The sequence below is a fragment of the Corvus cornix genome, chromosome 7, assembly GCF_000738735.6.
Source record: "Corvus cornix cornix isolate S_Up_H32 chromosome 7, ASM73873v5, whole genome shotgun sequence".
NCBI lineage: Eukaryota > Metazoa > Chordata > Aves > Passeriformes > Corvidae > Corvus > Corvus cornix.
The window spans coordinates 3,149,952-3,165,328 of record NC_046337.1 but is presented as its reverse complement, the minus strand read 5'-3'; the positions used below and the strand labels follow the sequence as shown (position 1 = coordinate 3,165,328).

The 15,377-nt window shown below is 40.0% G+C and overlaps 1 long non-coding RNA gene across 1 annotated transcript in view; it reads left to right on the top strand.

The window, feature by feature from the left end:
* Positions 1-15,377, top strand: part of LOC104694091 — a 122,023-nt gene that overhangs the window by 44,015 nt on the left and 62,631 nt on the right. The window contains exon 9 of the long non-coding RNA XR_005602366.1: positions 2,222-2,390. This is a non-coding gene — a long non-coding RNA (uncharacterized LOC104694091). The remainder of the gene's footprint in view (positions 1-2,221; positions 2,391-15,377) is intronic.

Below are 15,377 nucleotides of genomic sequence, written 5' to 3'. Positions count from 1 at the left end.
TTTGTAACATGGGTAGAATCACATAATTATAGAATGGTTTGGGTTGGAAGGGAACTTAAAGCTCACCTTGTTCCAATCCCTGCCATGGGCAGAGACACCTTCCACCCGACCGGGCTGCTCCAAGCCCGGTCCAACCTGGCCTTGGTAGACTGAGTATCTGAATCCTTTTGGAAGGTTGCTTAAGTACAGGAGTCTGGATGGGAAAGCTCTAATGAACTGATGTTTGCTGAGCTGAGGTGTACATTTATGGGAAAGGCGTGGACAGGCCTGGATCAAACACCTGCATTCTTTGCTTCCTTTGGAGGTGACCCTGAAATTCCTCAGACAGAGGAATGATCAGGCTGCCCTCCCCAAAAGGACACAAAGGGAATGATTGTCCAACCTTTGCCCGTGCTGATGAGTAGTTACCATTAGCTGGCAAAATGTGTCAGGAGCTGGAAGAGATTTTGTTTGACCAAATAGTTTAAAATAGTGGTAGGAATTGAAACCAGCTGCTGCAGATACTGGCCTTTGCAGTAATGTAATTACAACAGTCTTTACACTTTCTATATTGCTGCTTTTAGCAAGGCAAATGACTTTCAGAAATTTATTTTTGTACACCGTATCTGAAAAGTGCCCATCTCTGAGGTGGACAGATGCCAGTGGGGACATCACGTATCATGTAGCATATTTCAGCTCGAGGCTCAGAAATGTCACAGGATCCACTGAAATCCTTGAAGAACAGAGAGGACCTGAGCTTCTGATGTGTCACTCAAGGGAGAGGTTGTACATGACACATAGGTTGCTTTATACCACTCTGTAACTTGGTGTGCTTATGCAAAGAAGTGCATGTGGGATCGATGGCATATGGTATATTAAGAAAGAATAACACCAGATTTTTAAAAAATGTATTCACCCATTAAATGGTGTAAATTAAAGTAAGCTGTCAAAATGACAGCACAATAATGCCATCTTTGCAATAGCACATACTGCAGCACAGTTAAATCATATCACTTTTGGGGAAGAATTACAGAGGAGATCCAAGAAAAAATTGCTTTTGAAATGCAATCCTTTGTTAGTTAAGAATCATCATTGCTAGCCAGGATCCCCTATAAACACATAAAGCACAGAGTCACCATAATAAATTATGATAATTTATATCACAGCTAATTCTGGGGAAGTAGCATCAGGGGTTATACTTCAGATACACTTCATATTACTCAAACTGTAATTATTTTCATTAAAATATAAAATTGCTTACAGCCAAGTTACTTGAAACACACAGCATTGCACATTTAACCATGTACACAACAGGGCCACAAGAGTTCAAAATAAGTAAAGTCAAGTGTTAAATAACAGCACTTATACTTTTTAATTGCATATCTTTGCAGACACAATCAATGCACTTTTAATATTCCTTTTTAGTGAAATGTTGGACTGGCTTTTTCAATCATCGTCACGTTGATTAAAAGTCAATGTCAAAATAAACTTGAGAAAATACTGTTAGGTGCTTGTAAGCACAGCCTCTCTAATGGTTTGTGCATGTCAAGAGGGCAAATTTTATTCCAGGAGGAGAAAGGGAAATGCTTCAAGTTTGTGTGAAGGCAAGCAGTGGAAAGCTGAAGAGTTTGAACGTTTTCAAGTGTAATAATTTATAATACCACTCACTCTCTAGTGCCTTTCTCTAACAATCTCAATGGGTTCTACAAACAGTAATTAATTACAGCCTCCAACACCTCTGAGGGGTAAATACAGGCAGTATGAGGTGCTCTTCATTTGTCCATGGAGCAGAGCAACCCTAAAAAACTCTAGAATATACAGGGGCTGCAGGAGACCTTCCCTCTTGGCAGAACTCAGACACCTTAAATATATCTGCCTTTATTAAACTGAGAGCCAGAAAGTGAGTAATAAAATGCATCCTAAAGCCTGGGGTTTTTTTCCTGAAGGATCATCCCCCATTCTCTGCAAAGGATGGGTTTTACTGCAGGCGAGAATCAAAGCTGGGAGCTAGCAAGGTCCTCACCTGTTTGCTGCAGAAGTTAGGTGAGAACGGTGGGTGACGCACAGATTTCCAGAAAAAGAAAGAAAGAGTGGTTTTTCAGATGTGCAACTGGCCCTTGAAGTCAGTGTGAGTATATAGAACTTGACTCTAACCCCAGTTTTCAATAATCTCACTAGAAAATCATTGTATAAAAGTCTCCTGGTGAACATTTCTTGATGCAGGTCTCATCCATTGCTGCAGATACCATCAAGACCCTGGAAATCTGTGGCACAGCTGAACCTTTCGTGCCTGTAAGAAAACTCTGTATTCAGACTGGATGAAGGGCCCAAGCAGGCTGACCAACAACTCTCCTCTTGGAGGAATTTTTCCAGATGGTTTTTCCAGCAACTGTTTCCCATGGCAATTCCAGGTGAGTTTAGAGTTCATTTTGAATCAGAGCCTGCTTCCTACCTTTCATGGTGCCTTTGGTGTCTTTGACATATTGAACCTCTAATTTTCATTTAGACTAAACCATCTCCATTTTTTTTAAGTCAGGCAGCAGTGAGTCCTCAGTTTGTTTGACATCATAATCCTTATTTCTCCTGAAGTGGAACAGTCCAGGTTATTTCTGTGACTCAAAAAATGGAGGAGCTGCTTTTGCCAGTCTTTATTCTGTATTCTCACAAACTGGGGAGCACTAGGAGTGTTGGAATTAAGAAACTAATACACAGAGATTAGGGCTAAACCTCAGCACTAAACTTGTTGACGTCTAACTGATGTCAGCAAAACTTTTTTTCCATCTTTCCCATGCCTGTTGTGCAACACTATAGGGAGTCGAGGATGACATTCAGCAGTCTTCCTAGGCATTTCAGAGGAAAAGCAATCACTAGGAAAGAAAGATCGTGACAACTCTCCGGCATTATGAATTAAGATGTTTTTATGGAAGTGAAAAATGTGTATAAATTCAGCAGTGAGGGAAGGGATTTGAACTCTGGCATTAAGGTGGGGTAGTTGGTTGCCATCGCTGTTTCCTGACTATGTGACAGTGAGCTTGAGCTGAAGAAGTCTGCTGTTCCATGTCCCAGAAGGGAAAACTCAGGCTGTGGTACTTCCCCAATGGAAAACCTCATGGAGAATGCAAATATCTTTGCTTATGGATGACAGCTTTCCTTGTGGAACCTGAAAGTCTCAGGTAAATCCAAAATATAATAATTTAAACATTCTCAAAATCCTGAATGAATTTCCCAAACACAGGATCTCTGGACAGAACAAAGCAGACCTGCAGCTCCTGTGTGGACATTCTCTGTCCTGCCTATACACTTGATTTGCAATGTCTTTTGTCCATTTAGATTAGATATTATGAAGAAATTAGGTTGTGAGACCCTGGAACAAATTTTCCAGAGAAGCTGTGGCTGCCCCTGGATCCCTGGAAGTGTCCAAGGCCAGGCTGGATGGGGCTTTGAGCAACCTGGAATAGTAGAAGGTGTCCCTGCCCATGGCAGGGGGAAGAACTGGATGAGCTTTGGTGTCCCTTCCAACCCAAAGCATTCCATAATTCTGTGATTTGTCCTGTCATTTATATGTAAACAAACTGTGCATTATTTCATTCCTTCCACCATTTATTAATTTTAGAACCTGAACAATGAGATACTGAAATAGAAGAAAACAGGTAAAGTAGTAGAAAGAAGTAGAATTATTTGAGATTGTACAAGATACCAATAATCTCCCCAGGAATGTAACTTTTTTAGTTTAAGTTGACATTTAAATTGCATTTTGTGCTGGAAAGAAAAGTCAGTGGGAGAAGAAGAATATCATATGAAATAGTGGCACATGTGGTGAGTCACATTTGCTATTATTTTGTAAGTATTATAAAAATATATCTGATTTTATTGGAATTGACAGAAAATTATTAAAAATTTGAGATAAAGTTTTCCTTTGGTAAACTGTGCCTTACAGATGGCACATCAGAGAAAATTCTCTTCTTGTTAAAATATCAGAACAGTTCAGGGAACACGGCAGCATCAGGATAATAATAGTTGACAGGTACAGTGGCTGTGAACAAACACCCATATCATGGTATCTGAGATACCATATTTTCCCCACTAAAATTAAACCATGAGCTCTCTTTGACAATGCTGTGTTAATTATATGCCAGCATTTGCTTCGGTTTGGCTTAATACTGCTTTAACTCCCTCACCAGCAGGACTTTTTGGAGTTCACCAGGGATGTCTGGTTAGAAATCTCTTTCCACACCTCAAGTCTATCCCAAACAGAGCTCCAGCAGCTGCTGAGGGTACACAGGACACAGATAGGAGAACCAAGTCAAACATAACCCTGTAGTAACTCTGATGCTTGACCCATGTGTTTGTGTTGAGCTGTGCTCTCGATTTTCACTGCATTTAAACCTAAATTCTGTTCTATGCCTAATGTGGCAATGACCAGGGAGGATTAAACATTTTTTAAACTGCATGGATTAGGACAAGAGTACTTTTGTTATGATAACTTGCTATTTCAGAATGAAATCAAACTGATAGTAAAATTGACAAAGTCCTAACATAAAATACTGACAAAAAAAGTAATCAGTCTATTGTTACATTTGTCAAACCCCTTGATTAAATTGGTGTTTAAAGCAGTAACAGCTACAATTTATATTACAATATATTGCATTTTTATGCACAGTAGAGAATTAGACAAAATATCATGTGTCAATGAGTGCCACTTCAAGTAAGGTAATTAATTACTTCAAGCAAGGTAATTAATTCTATAATAAATAAATCTGTGGTATTAGACAATTTCAAAATTAATGCACTGGGGGTTTTGCCACATAAGGCTTGAATAATACAGGACTCTGTTCTCCTGCTAACTCCTAGTGTCCCCACCTCCCACACGTGTTTTTAGGGGAAAGAATTCCCCAGATTTTGTTTGACACAAAAATATATATCAAAATTATAGAGACTGCCTGATTCATTCAGGGAAGGATTCTGCTTCTTGATGGGTTCAGCCACTAAGCGTTAGGACTTGGATGTTACTTTTAGGCTTTCCAGTAATGGCAGAACTGCCATGGCTTTCAGAGCAAAACAGTCATTCTAAAAATGAAAGGAGGGCTCTTCTACCCCCTCTTCTCCTTCTCTTGCCATGCCATTACAGGGGGAAACCTGCATTCGTTCTGCACAGCAGAGATAATTACAGTCTGATAATCTTAATGAATGAGTTTGTATAGAAATGTTATCACTGTGACAGTCGAGAACAGGCTGAAGCACATGTGTAGCGAGGAGACCGAAAGCTGTGCTTGAATATATATGAGAGCACAAGCAGCAGCAAGCCTAACTCTTCTTAAACTCCTTAAATTGTAGCCTGGGATGCACAGGAAGCCGTGCAGTTGCTCTCTGCTTGCAAATGTGAGGGGGAAGTGAAATTAGCATAGATAAAAGTAAACCTAAAAGATATGTATCTGTGCTGGCATGCAGAACGGCAGGGTCAGTGAAATCATTCAAAGCACTGGGCTTGGATTCAGCATATTCAGAAGGTAAAACATCAAAATTGGGGGGAAACAGGCAAGTGAGAAGCAGTGCAGTAGGAAGAAAACAGAAACACTGAATAAACCCCGAGGCTTTTCAGAGTTACTACTTCCAGTGAGGAGGAGTGTCATGAGAGCATGGGAAAAAAAAGGCCTGCAGAGCCCTATTTTTGGTGGTGCTGATCACCACTGTGTTATCTCCCAGAGCTGCCTCCTTGCAGTGCTCCCACAAGATTTCACTCATCTTTTTATGCTACATGCAGGGTCCCAGAGCAACCAAGGGTGTCAGGGCACCTCCTCCCAAGGCAGCAGCTTCTGCTCCAGGTAGGACAAATGGTTGAGGCACCATCAACCCTTCCCAGCCACTTCCTCTCCAACATCATGTTTCAGCCTTAGAAAACAAGATGTCATGAATGAAAGAAACCACTAAACAAAGTAAATTTCCTGAATGGCCCAGATATAATTTCTGTTTTTACCAGTGATAACGTTTCTTCAGTGAGATTTTCTCCATTATTGTGGAAATGGCACCAGAGAAATCAGAAAGCTCTGTTTTCTCACCGATTTATCGAATATAAATCAGGAATTAGTGATCAGGTGGAAAGAAGGTGCCAGATCCAAAGTATGTTCCAGGCAATAAATTCCTTCCACTGACTGAAATGGATTTTGGATCAAACATTTGGAAGTACAGGCTGAAACACAGCACAATATAGAGGAGAAATGTCAAGTTTGATTGCTGCTGGAAGCATAAGAAAGCAGAGCTGGTGCTCCAGAGGCCCAGACAGGAGCTGAGAAGATTAGCATGGAGATGACAAGCTACCCTGGCTCGGGGAGTCCACTGGAGGTTTCTTCCCCAGATCCCAATCTCATCTGCTGTGCTGCCTCTGTAGAACCTGGAAATTTCTAAAAGAAAAAAAGCATTATTGTGGCCTTCTCTAGAAGTGGGAAGGAAATAAAACCGAAAAAATAAAGAGAGGGAAAATCAACAAGGAAAAGCAACCCCAATCACCCTTCTCCTAACCACCTGTGGTGTGTCCATGCTCCAGAGCAGGGCTCATGTAGATCAGAGGTGGACCAAATCCAGAAGGGTTTGCTAAAGGCCAGATAAAATGGGATAAGGATCTGTGACTCACCACTTCCTCTGGTTTTTGAAAAGCCTGAGCTACATGGCCATGGTTTTTCAGATCCAATGCAACCCTTCCTTCCCACCCAGTGCCTGCTCCGCCACGCGTTCCGAAGCGAGCTGTTCTCATGACTCACGGGAACAGTTGACCACCATTCTCAACTGTGTTCCTTCTTACACATTTGGTACAAAGAAGGCAAAAAAGAGATCCATATTCCAGTTTTATGGAGACACAAGCACATACACAGCAATGCTTGATCTGAAGCCAGCTAATGGAGAGGATATGTTGAAACCACCAGGCATATTGTTATGAGGAGAACAATAGATATTGGCAACACTGTTTGATCCATGTGCCAAGGGTAAAATTAAAGCCATATGTTCACCCCACCAGACACAGATTGTGGATGGATGTTTACGTAAACAAAGGGTTTGTTAAACTGTGTTATCATTTTCTTCCTTTGGCTCTCCAACTTCTAGGCCAGGTACATCAATAAACTCTTTTCTGGAAGAGTCTGGAAGAACCACATCAAGAGCAACAGTTAGACGAAACCTTGGTTGATTACCATGTGGATATATAATATTCCCTTAACCTCTTAGAATAGCAGCAATCAGAGCCAACCCCTTTATTCTTGCAGGGAAAAAAAAAACCCTCTATAAAGAGCCCACAGATTTTTCAAGAGAGCCTGGGGACTGGATCAGGAAGAAGCTGTAGGAAATTTTTTCTATTTCCTACCTGTGCTACCCAGCATCCCAACCTCCTCAGCGTGGCTTGTGGCGTTGTTAAAGCAATTGGTAGAAAATGAATCTGGAAAATTTCCCGGAGTGTACAGCTGCCCTTTTAACTTACACCTCACCAACCCACCCCAAGTCAGGGAACCGACATGTGGTGTGCGCTCCTCTGGGAGCTGCGGGAGCACAAATACAGCTGTGCAGATCTGGCACACGGGGCTTTTGATTTCATATTTGCTTGCTGGCCAGGCAGCAGTGAGCTTTCAGGGAAGAATCACCCATTACTGTCTTGTAGGAAAAGAACAAGGCAGGAAAAAACAAAAAAAAGGAAAAATCTTTCAAAGGTTTATCAAACTTGTCTTCTTGTTGTCCAAACCTTCTGATAGTGATATGCTACAAGTTGCTCGTGCATTACTGTGTACACAGAGCTCTTTTGGGGTGTGTGATTATAGCTGGTCCTTATGGAATTTTATAAAAATTCCTAGTAGATCTGGGTGCACTGAAAATCTTTCACTTTTTTAACTTGACTTTGGTTGTCCATCTATGAAATTACCAAAATTTCTCAATTTAAGGAGTTATAGGGGAACCCTGATGTATTTGCTTTTTTCATTATTTTTAATTTTTTTTGAGTGGCTGCTATATTTTAACAACTTTATTAATTTATAATTATTTTTAAAAATAATAAAAACTATAATAACGTTGTTGCCATCTGGTTCAGAGCATGAGTGTGGGACTATATGCATCTCTAGCTACATCAACAAAAAAAGTCCTGATTGCTGTAAACCAGAATTAGATATTTATAAATGCCCACATCTTCGATTTCTTTGTGAAAAATACCCAAGTCAAAGAAACTGTATTAAAAAACTTGTAGTGACAAATTTTCTCCCTTTCTGCATGGTATCAGCAGCTGCTCTGCTTTAGAAAATGCATACAGCAATTTTCAGGGTTATCTCTGTATTTCTGGCTGGCACCGAGGCTTTTGGCAGAGATTACTTGCAAGGAAGAGTCTGCTACATCTTATAGGTCCTACTTTGAAAACAGGCAATCACAGGTACTGAAAAGATATATCATCTTCATTCTACTCTGGCAGTTAGTGGGAGGACTGATCACTAAACTGGTCTAATTCAGCTCTTCTCAGTCACTTGCAGAGATGAGAAAGTTGTTGGAGAGATATCACTGGAGGCTCTGGGATTTTCTTCTGAAGTCATTCTGAATTAGCTGCTAATGGGGAGCTTTCTTTGATAGCTCTTTTATAATTAAATGCAGCTGGATGGAAATCAACCACAAAGGGAACTCAAGTTTGTTTATCATTACTTCTGACTTTGTTAGCAGATGTTTTCTGAGTACCGTGGTAGCTTGTTTAATTTGTCTCCGTGTAATGTGAAGCAGGTAAACTTTGATTAATAAACTGACAAGTACATTCTTTAATTTATTTTAGAAGTTTCCATCTATGTCTGTTATAGCACATGTGCCAAATCCCAAAAGGAAGAAAATAACTGTTTGTGTTTGATTTTTACTGTTATTTCTGAGTCTAAGGTCAGATGAAAACGTGCTTGTTGGTAACACAGCCTTCACCTTTAATGGGCACAACCACCAGCAAACTTCTGGCATGTGTGAAAACTGCACGTTACATTTCCCACTGGGCAATTCGGTGTTAATTTATGAACAAGAATTCACCTTAGTTTACAGGTTGTTTATTTTTCTATTAATTCCATTGGAAATACCCTCTATTTTTGGGCTTAGTGTGTGCCCACCCTCACTAACTGTGGTGGATGACTGTATGTCCTCAGTCATGCATGTGTAATTTATACTTGATGTTGTCAGTAAACAGCTATCTTAGAAAAAATGCTTCAGTGCAAGCATAAATGACTGAACTTGAATGCTTAAGTGCATTTCTTCCTAAGTAAGACATCTACGTCTATGTGTGAAATTCAAAATCCTGGCCGTAGCGTTTTTGCTGCGCAGATTGAGTGTCCAGTGCTTTAACTGAATTATCTGAAAATCCTGCAGTGTTCCAAGCAACATTTTAAATTAAATAGATGGTCCACTTCCTGCAAAGTGTTTCAGATTAACATCTTGGGGATAGTTACTAAAACTGCATAGGAAATACATATGCAGCAGTTGGTTCCCATACATAAGATGAACAGCTTCTTTCTTATCTTCCTTTCTGTACTGCATGCTTTCCTTCTTTCTCTCTCTCATTTATCTGCTTCTAATCTGCAAGAAAATTATTTCTGCCTCTGTCTAGCCTAATGTCCTACATTGCAGAGCTGACCCTACCTCAATTTGTAGCATTTATCCACTGTTTGTTTTTGTTTTGTTTTGTTTTTTTTTAATCTGTCCTTTCTAACAGCGAGGACTTGGACATCTGCTTCACATCACAGTGTAAAGTGTGAAGCATCAGGTTTTTGTAGCTGTCCCACTATTAAGTGAAGGCTGCCCTCCTCACCCTGGCCCATGTCAAGGCCACTTCCCTGGGCTCTGCACACCTGATTTGAGCACTGCTCATTGCTGGCTGGGGTTGTGGAAATGAGAGGTTTAGAAATGGAAGGATTGAGGGGAAAACCAGCATTTGCTTCACAGACACAGGACTGCCAGAGGGTTGGGCAGAGCTGGGACCACCTCGTGTTCAGGTGAGATAAAATTGCAGTACCTCAACCCAGCTACCAGCTTGTACTGACATTCCTGCTGGATATTTCTTGTCTTCAGAGGGAACCAGGATATTTTCTGAATATTTGGTGTCCCTCTCACTTTTGGTACTTCGGACTCTACAGGTTCACAGTTCTTCATATTTGTTACAAACAGCTTGTTTGTTGTTTCTTGTTCTGCAGCTTAAGAAGTTGCTTTTCAATAATTGCTTTATATATTTTTTTTACTAGAATTAATGAGTCAGAAATAGAATTTACAATAATTCTTGCTTTTTAGTGCAAAGATGTTGAAATGAACCTTGACAAGAGAAAAAAATCCCGGTTACCTCACCTGCTAGCAAAAACACATTTTCTTTGTGCTTCCAAAGACTGTTGAGGAACTTTGATACCAAACTGAAATACAAATTGCAGTAAAATTAATAAGAGAACCTTTCTGAAAGGACAATCAAATCTAATTCAGTGGATCTTGTCTTGATTTGTGGCTGTTTGGTGCAGTCAGCTGTGAAGCAGCATTACTTGTGTGCCTCCTGCCAACAGTGAGGGCCCAGAAGTCAGGAATTAATTGCTGGGTGACTCTGGTTTCAGGGATTTGGATACATGAGCTCACAGCCCCACAACCTGATCGTGGGGACATTGACATGTGCTGCTGTCTTGCTGCAATAATGGGATCTATGGGCCCAAGCTAATATTTTAACTACAGGGAAACGTAGGATATGCAGAAGATGATGTGTAGAAAAAAGAAAAGCATTCCTGAGTCATCCTTTTTTAGAGCAGAATGAGGCATGAGATAGTAAATACTGGATATTTTACTCTGCCTTTACGCTTCCAAGACGGGGTAACGTTGTAAGCTCTCCTTACAAACCCCAGAGTTAAGGGATTAGCAGAACCACAAGGTTTCCTCTCTACTCACGATCCAAGAAGCAGATTAAAAAAAGGATATACCATTTGATCAGCAGCTTCCTGCATATGGAAATCCTAGGTCACCTTGCTGTTCCTTGATGTCTAAAGCCTGCTCTTAGGTTTCTGTGAGGAAAATGTGTATTTTGCTACAGTTTTAGGGACAAAGACGGTGGAATTGAGCAGTGCTGGGATATGCCAAGAAGTCGAGAGCCGAGCCCACACAGGTCACCAGGGAGGGTCATCACAGCACGGTCAGGTGGTGGCTGCTGAGATGGCTTTGTTTGCAGCGTTTTCACACATATTTATTCAATAAGGCTTTTGTTTTACTGAAACTGAGAAACACTATACAGTATTATCCTGATTTTGAAGTGACAGTGCCAAGGGGACTTCAGTAAAGGATTTGAAGGCAATTGAATCTGAAAAGTAAAGCTTTGTGATTGCTTAGTTATTTTTTGAAGCCGTGCTTACATTTAAGATTTATGTACAGAAACAGACTATATCAATAGTAGTGAAGTGGTTTCAGGCCAAGCCTTTTTCAAAGAAACTTATGAACAGAAGGTCATTTCAGAGTTCTTTCTTCTCTTGCAAAGAGACAAACACAAATCCCACCTCGCTGTATTTGTATAATATATAATACATTATTATGCTGCTGCATTTAGTAAGTGCTTGTACTTCCACAAAAATATCTGGAGCTTTATTCCTGATTACAGTGTACTGCCAACTGCAAGTAAAAGCGATTGTTATCCTCAGAGTTTCAGTGACCTATTAGGAAGATATAAATTGTGACAAGATTTTTTTTTTCCCCTCTCTGTAAACTTCTGAAGCATCATCTTACACCATCTAAACCCCATCTTAAAAATACATAATACAGAGACTTTTCTGAATCCTCTGATGATACTACAATATTGAATCATCTTTATATAATTATGCTGGTGAATATAAAGTATCATTGTTTTCAGTATCTTTCATGAAAGCTGTTTTGACCTTCAGATTAAAGGATCCATATGGATTTCCAAATGCAAAATTTGGAGCTCCTGTTTTAAAAACTAGAGCTCCGGTTCGGCACGCAGACATCAGATGTGTTTCCACTTGAAAAAATGCAATTGTAGCAGCCTATATCCCGTCTGAATTTTTCTCCTGGGTAAACTCTTATAAATGAGTGCATCGTGCATAATGAGGATTGGAGGTTAGCTGCTTCCAGTGAATTCCTTTTCAAAGTGCAAGAAAGAAGCAGAGCAGCAAGGAGGAGAAATCCATTGGTATTTGAGCTCTGTAGGATGAAGAGGTTTGCTGCTGGGGGAAGATCAAGAGGAGGCAGTAGGAATATTTTGGGCACTTCTGAAGGAGAGATGGAGACCATCTGGTAGAGAGGATGCTTAAAGGAAGAATGCCAGGACAGAGATAAAAGTAAAGGGAAAGGAAATAGTGACTGAGTAACATCAAAGAGTGAGGCTGACTATAGAGCAGAAATGAAGAAGTAGCAGTGACCCAAAGTAGGCAAATCACGATACAAATTGTGACACTGGGCAATGGATCCATAGGACTCTGTGAAGGCTCAGGGGAAAAGCTCAGTGTTTTAATTTGAAGAAAGTCTCCAGGAAAGTGGTGTTGACATCTTTGGAAGGCTTATAATTTAAAACTGATGCAGTAAGCAGGGTTCCTGCTGTTTCAGAAATACTGTCCTGGAGTCTAATCCAGATACTGTCACTGTAGCAGAATTTCAAATGGAGAGACGCCAGGAAGAATGTTTCTCCCCTCTTCAGCATCAGCATCTTTTCATTTGAATGATTTGAAGGGTATTAGAAGTTTCCGTTGAATTGCCTCCTAAGGCTCATGTCCTGAAGCCATGGTTGGTGTGTGGTCCTTCCCTGTGTTGAGCTGGAGCTGATCTCATGTGAAAAAGGGTTTTGCTGGTTTTGCTTTGCTTCTGCTGAAGCAGAATAGCTGTTGGCCAGCCCTTTTCTCTTGCCAAAGCCTGGAAAACCTTTCTGTCACTGGAATTCCATCCAGAGGGGTTGACATGACAATCCCCATGGTTTCTTTGGGTAAAACAATACAGAGTAAAATAAGTCTGATATTCCCTTGTGTCTTGGCTCTCCTTGGCATTGCTTCTCACCAGCCCTAAAGGCAGAGAGTTGGGGCAGGTGATAAACTTTATTATAAAGGCTGTGCTCCTTTCTTTACCTTTCTTCTTCCCATCTGCCTTTAGGGGGAAGCTTTCTGCATCCTGGAGAAACTGTGCTTTTTGAGGCTAAATACCTTTGTGGATTCAAGTGCAAGGCCTGAAATAATATATTGGAGGGTTTTTTCCCTTTTTTTTTTTTTTTTTTTTTTGTTAACAAAGCTCGTGTGCTGCTTTTTACTGAAGCCAGTCCAAGGAAAGAAAAAGAAGAAAGTACTTCCACAGAGTGATTAATCCCATCTTAAAACAAGTGTGTAAGACAGGTAGGATAAGTCTCTCTCTGAAAATGCCAATCTGTCACCACTATCTATAGAAGGAGCCTTCACGAGTAGCTTGGAGTAGGTGTTTGACTTTTACACAGTTAAATTTAGACGAGATGATTGCCACTTTATAAGTCAAAGTGTTTGTTTATCAATGATTAACCATAATAGATTGAGAAGTTATGAGAGATAACAAAAGTAAAACTATAATGCCATTGATGGAGATATCACATCATAAGAAATAGCAGCGACAAATGCAGATGGTTAACATTTACATCCCCATTGTTTTTATTTTACTGTTAAACCTTCCCAGATTTTAGATCTCGTTTGATCTGAAGAAGGAAAAATTTGCCTCTGCTTTGGCATAAGCAAAAACTGCTGAAATACCAGTAGGATAAAGAAGTGATTTGTCCTGGAAATGTCGATTCTTATGTGTAGGGTCATTAATCCATAAAACAAATTTGCAAACATTTATATGTTTCCTTTAGTGTTGTTGGTGTCTCACTTGTCATGCATCTGACTGGGCTCTAAATGAAGATTGCACTCAGAAGATCCTGCAAGGCGTGTGCTGGCAGGACTCGGTTTTGCATGTCTTGACCCAATGTATACAGTCAGTTACACTGAAATAAACACTCTTGTCATCTAGGAGAATTAATCCTATTTCAGGCTGTTACCCAAGGGCTCTGTTGAGTATGTTCCTTTCACCAGTCATTACTACATTGCAGAAATAAAGAGATAAAATTTATTTTTCCTGTACAAAAATTAGTTCTTGACTATAGTGTAGTTTGCAAAGTTGATAAAGCTTGCAAAAAAAAAAAAACCCTCCCAACACCTCAGTAGTGCTCAGAAGCTTCAGCATATTGGGACGCTAAGAATTTTAAACAAAGTTGGAAAAAGCATATGGTATATATGGACGGGAAATCCTGTGGTAGTTTTGATTTTACAAAGAAAAAAGTAACTGCTTAAGTTCATAAATCTGATGTATGCAGCATTCAAATAGAAATATTCATGATCTTAGCTTTCCTCTTCTTTTTTTTCAAATGTTGCTTTCAAGTACAGATGGGCCCATACCACAAATTTGGGATCCAGATTTGGATTTGGACCAGACGTTTATCAGAGTTTAGGAATAGCTGAACCCAGCATCTGAGGTCAGGCTCTGGTGGAATTAACAGCCTGCTGCAAAGATCTGGATTGAGTGGATCTCCCCCACATTTCAAGGCATAGGTGTGGAAAATACGAGGATTTGATTTGACCTATCTCTAAGGTATTTAAATTTTAAAGTGAAAGACTTTTAGTGAAGTGGGAGGCTGTGATTATTGTTGTGCCTAAAGGATGAAATTGCATATGGGGATCCGATTGACTGAATGCTGTAGGAGACTGTAACAAGAGACAGGAACTGCCTAAAATGGTTTCCAGCTTAAATACTTGTCCAAGGTCAATAAGAGTATCTGTGATAAAGTATTGAGATCCCTGATTTATTATCCAGTACTTTCACCACAATAGGGTTGCCTCAGTATAATTCTTGATCTGTTCTAGAAGAGGATAAAATACCTTAATAACACCATACACCTAGGTGCAGAAAGAGACTTAGACTGTAAATGCTCTGAGCTCGTCTTCGGGCTACAAATCCCTCATATTTCCAAGATTAATGGCTTCTGATCCGTTTTTAAATGCTCCATGTGGATAGTGAAGGCGTAACTATCAAAACACTGTAAAATCATAATGTCTGTGTAGCTATAAATTACTGTTTTCAAAATGAGCTGGAGGTCTCCAACTTATTCCTAAGTGCAAATTCTTAGATGGTATGAAATTGCGCCAAAAAATGACTAGGAGCAAGTATTCTGTCTTTTGCCAAAGGGAAGCCAATTGTGGGTCTGCCTACTAACTCCATAGCAGTGTCTGTTTTGGTCACACTGAAATTGTCCTAAACAGTATAGATTGGATAGACCAAAATAATTTCAGATCAGAGATTGATTGAAAGGCATGAGGCTTTTTTGCATATTTCTCTGATATATCTTGTGTTTTTCATTTGTCAAGTTCCAAACTACTTTGTATGAGACT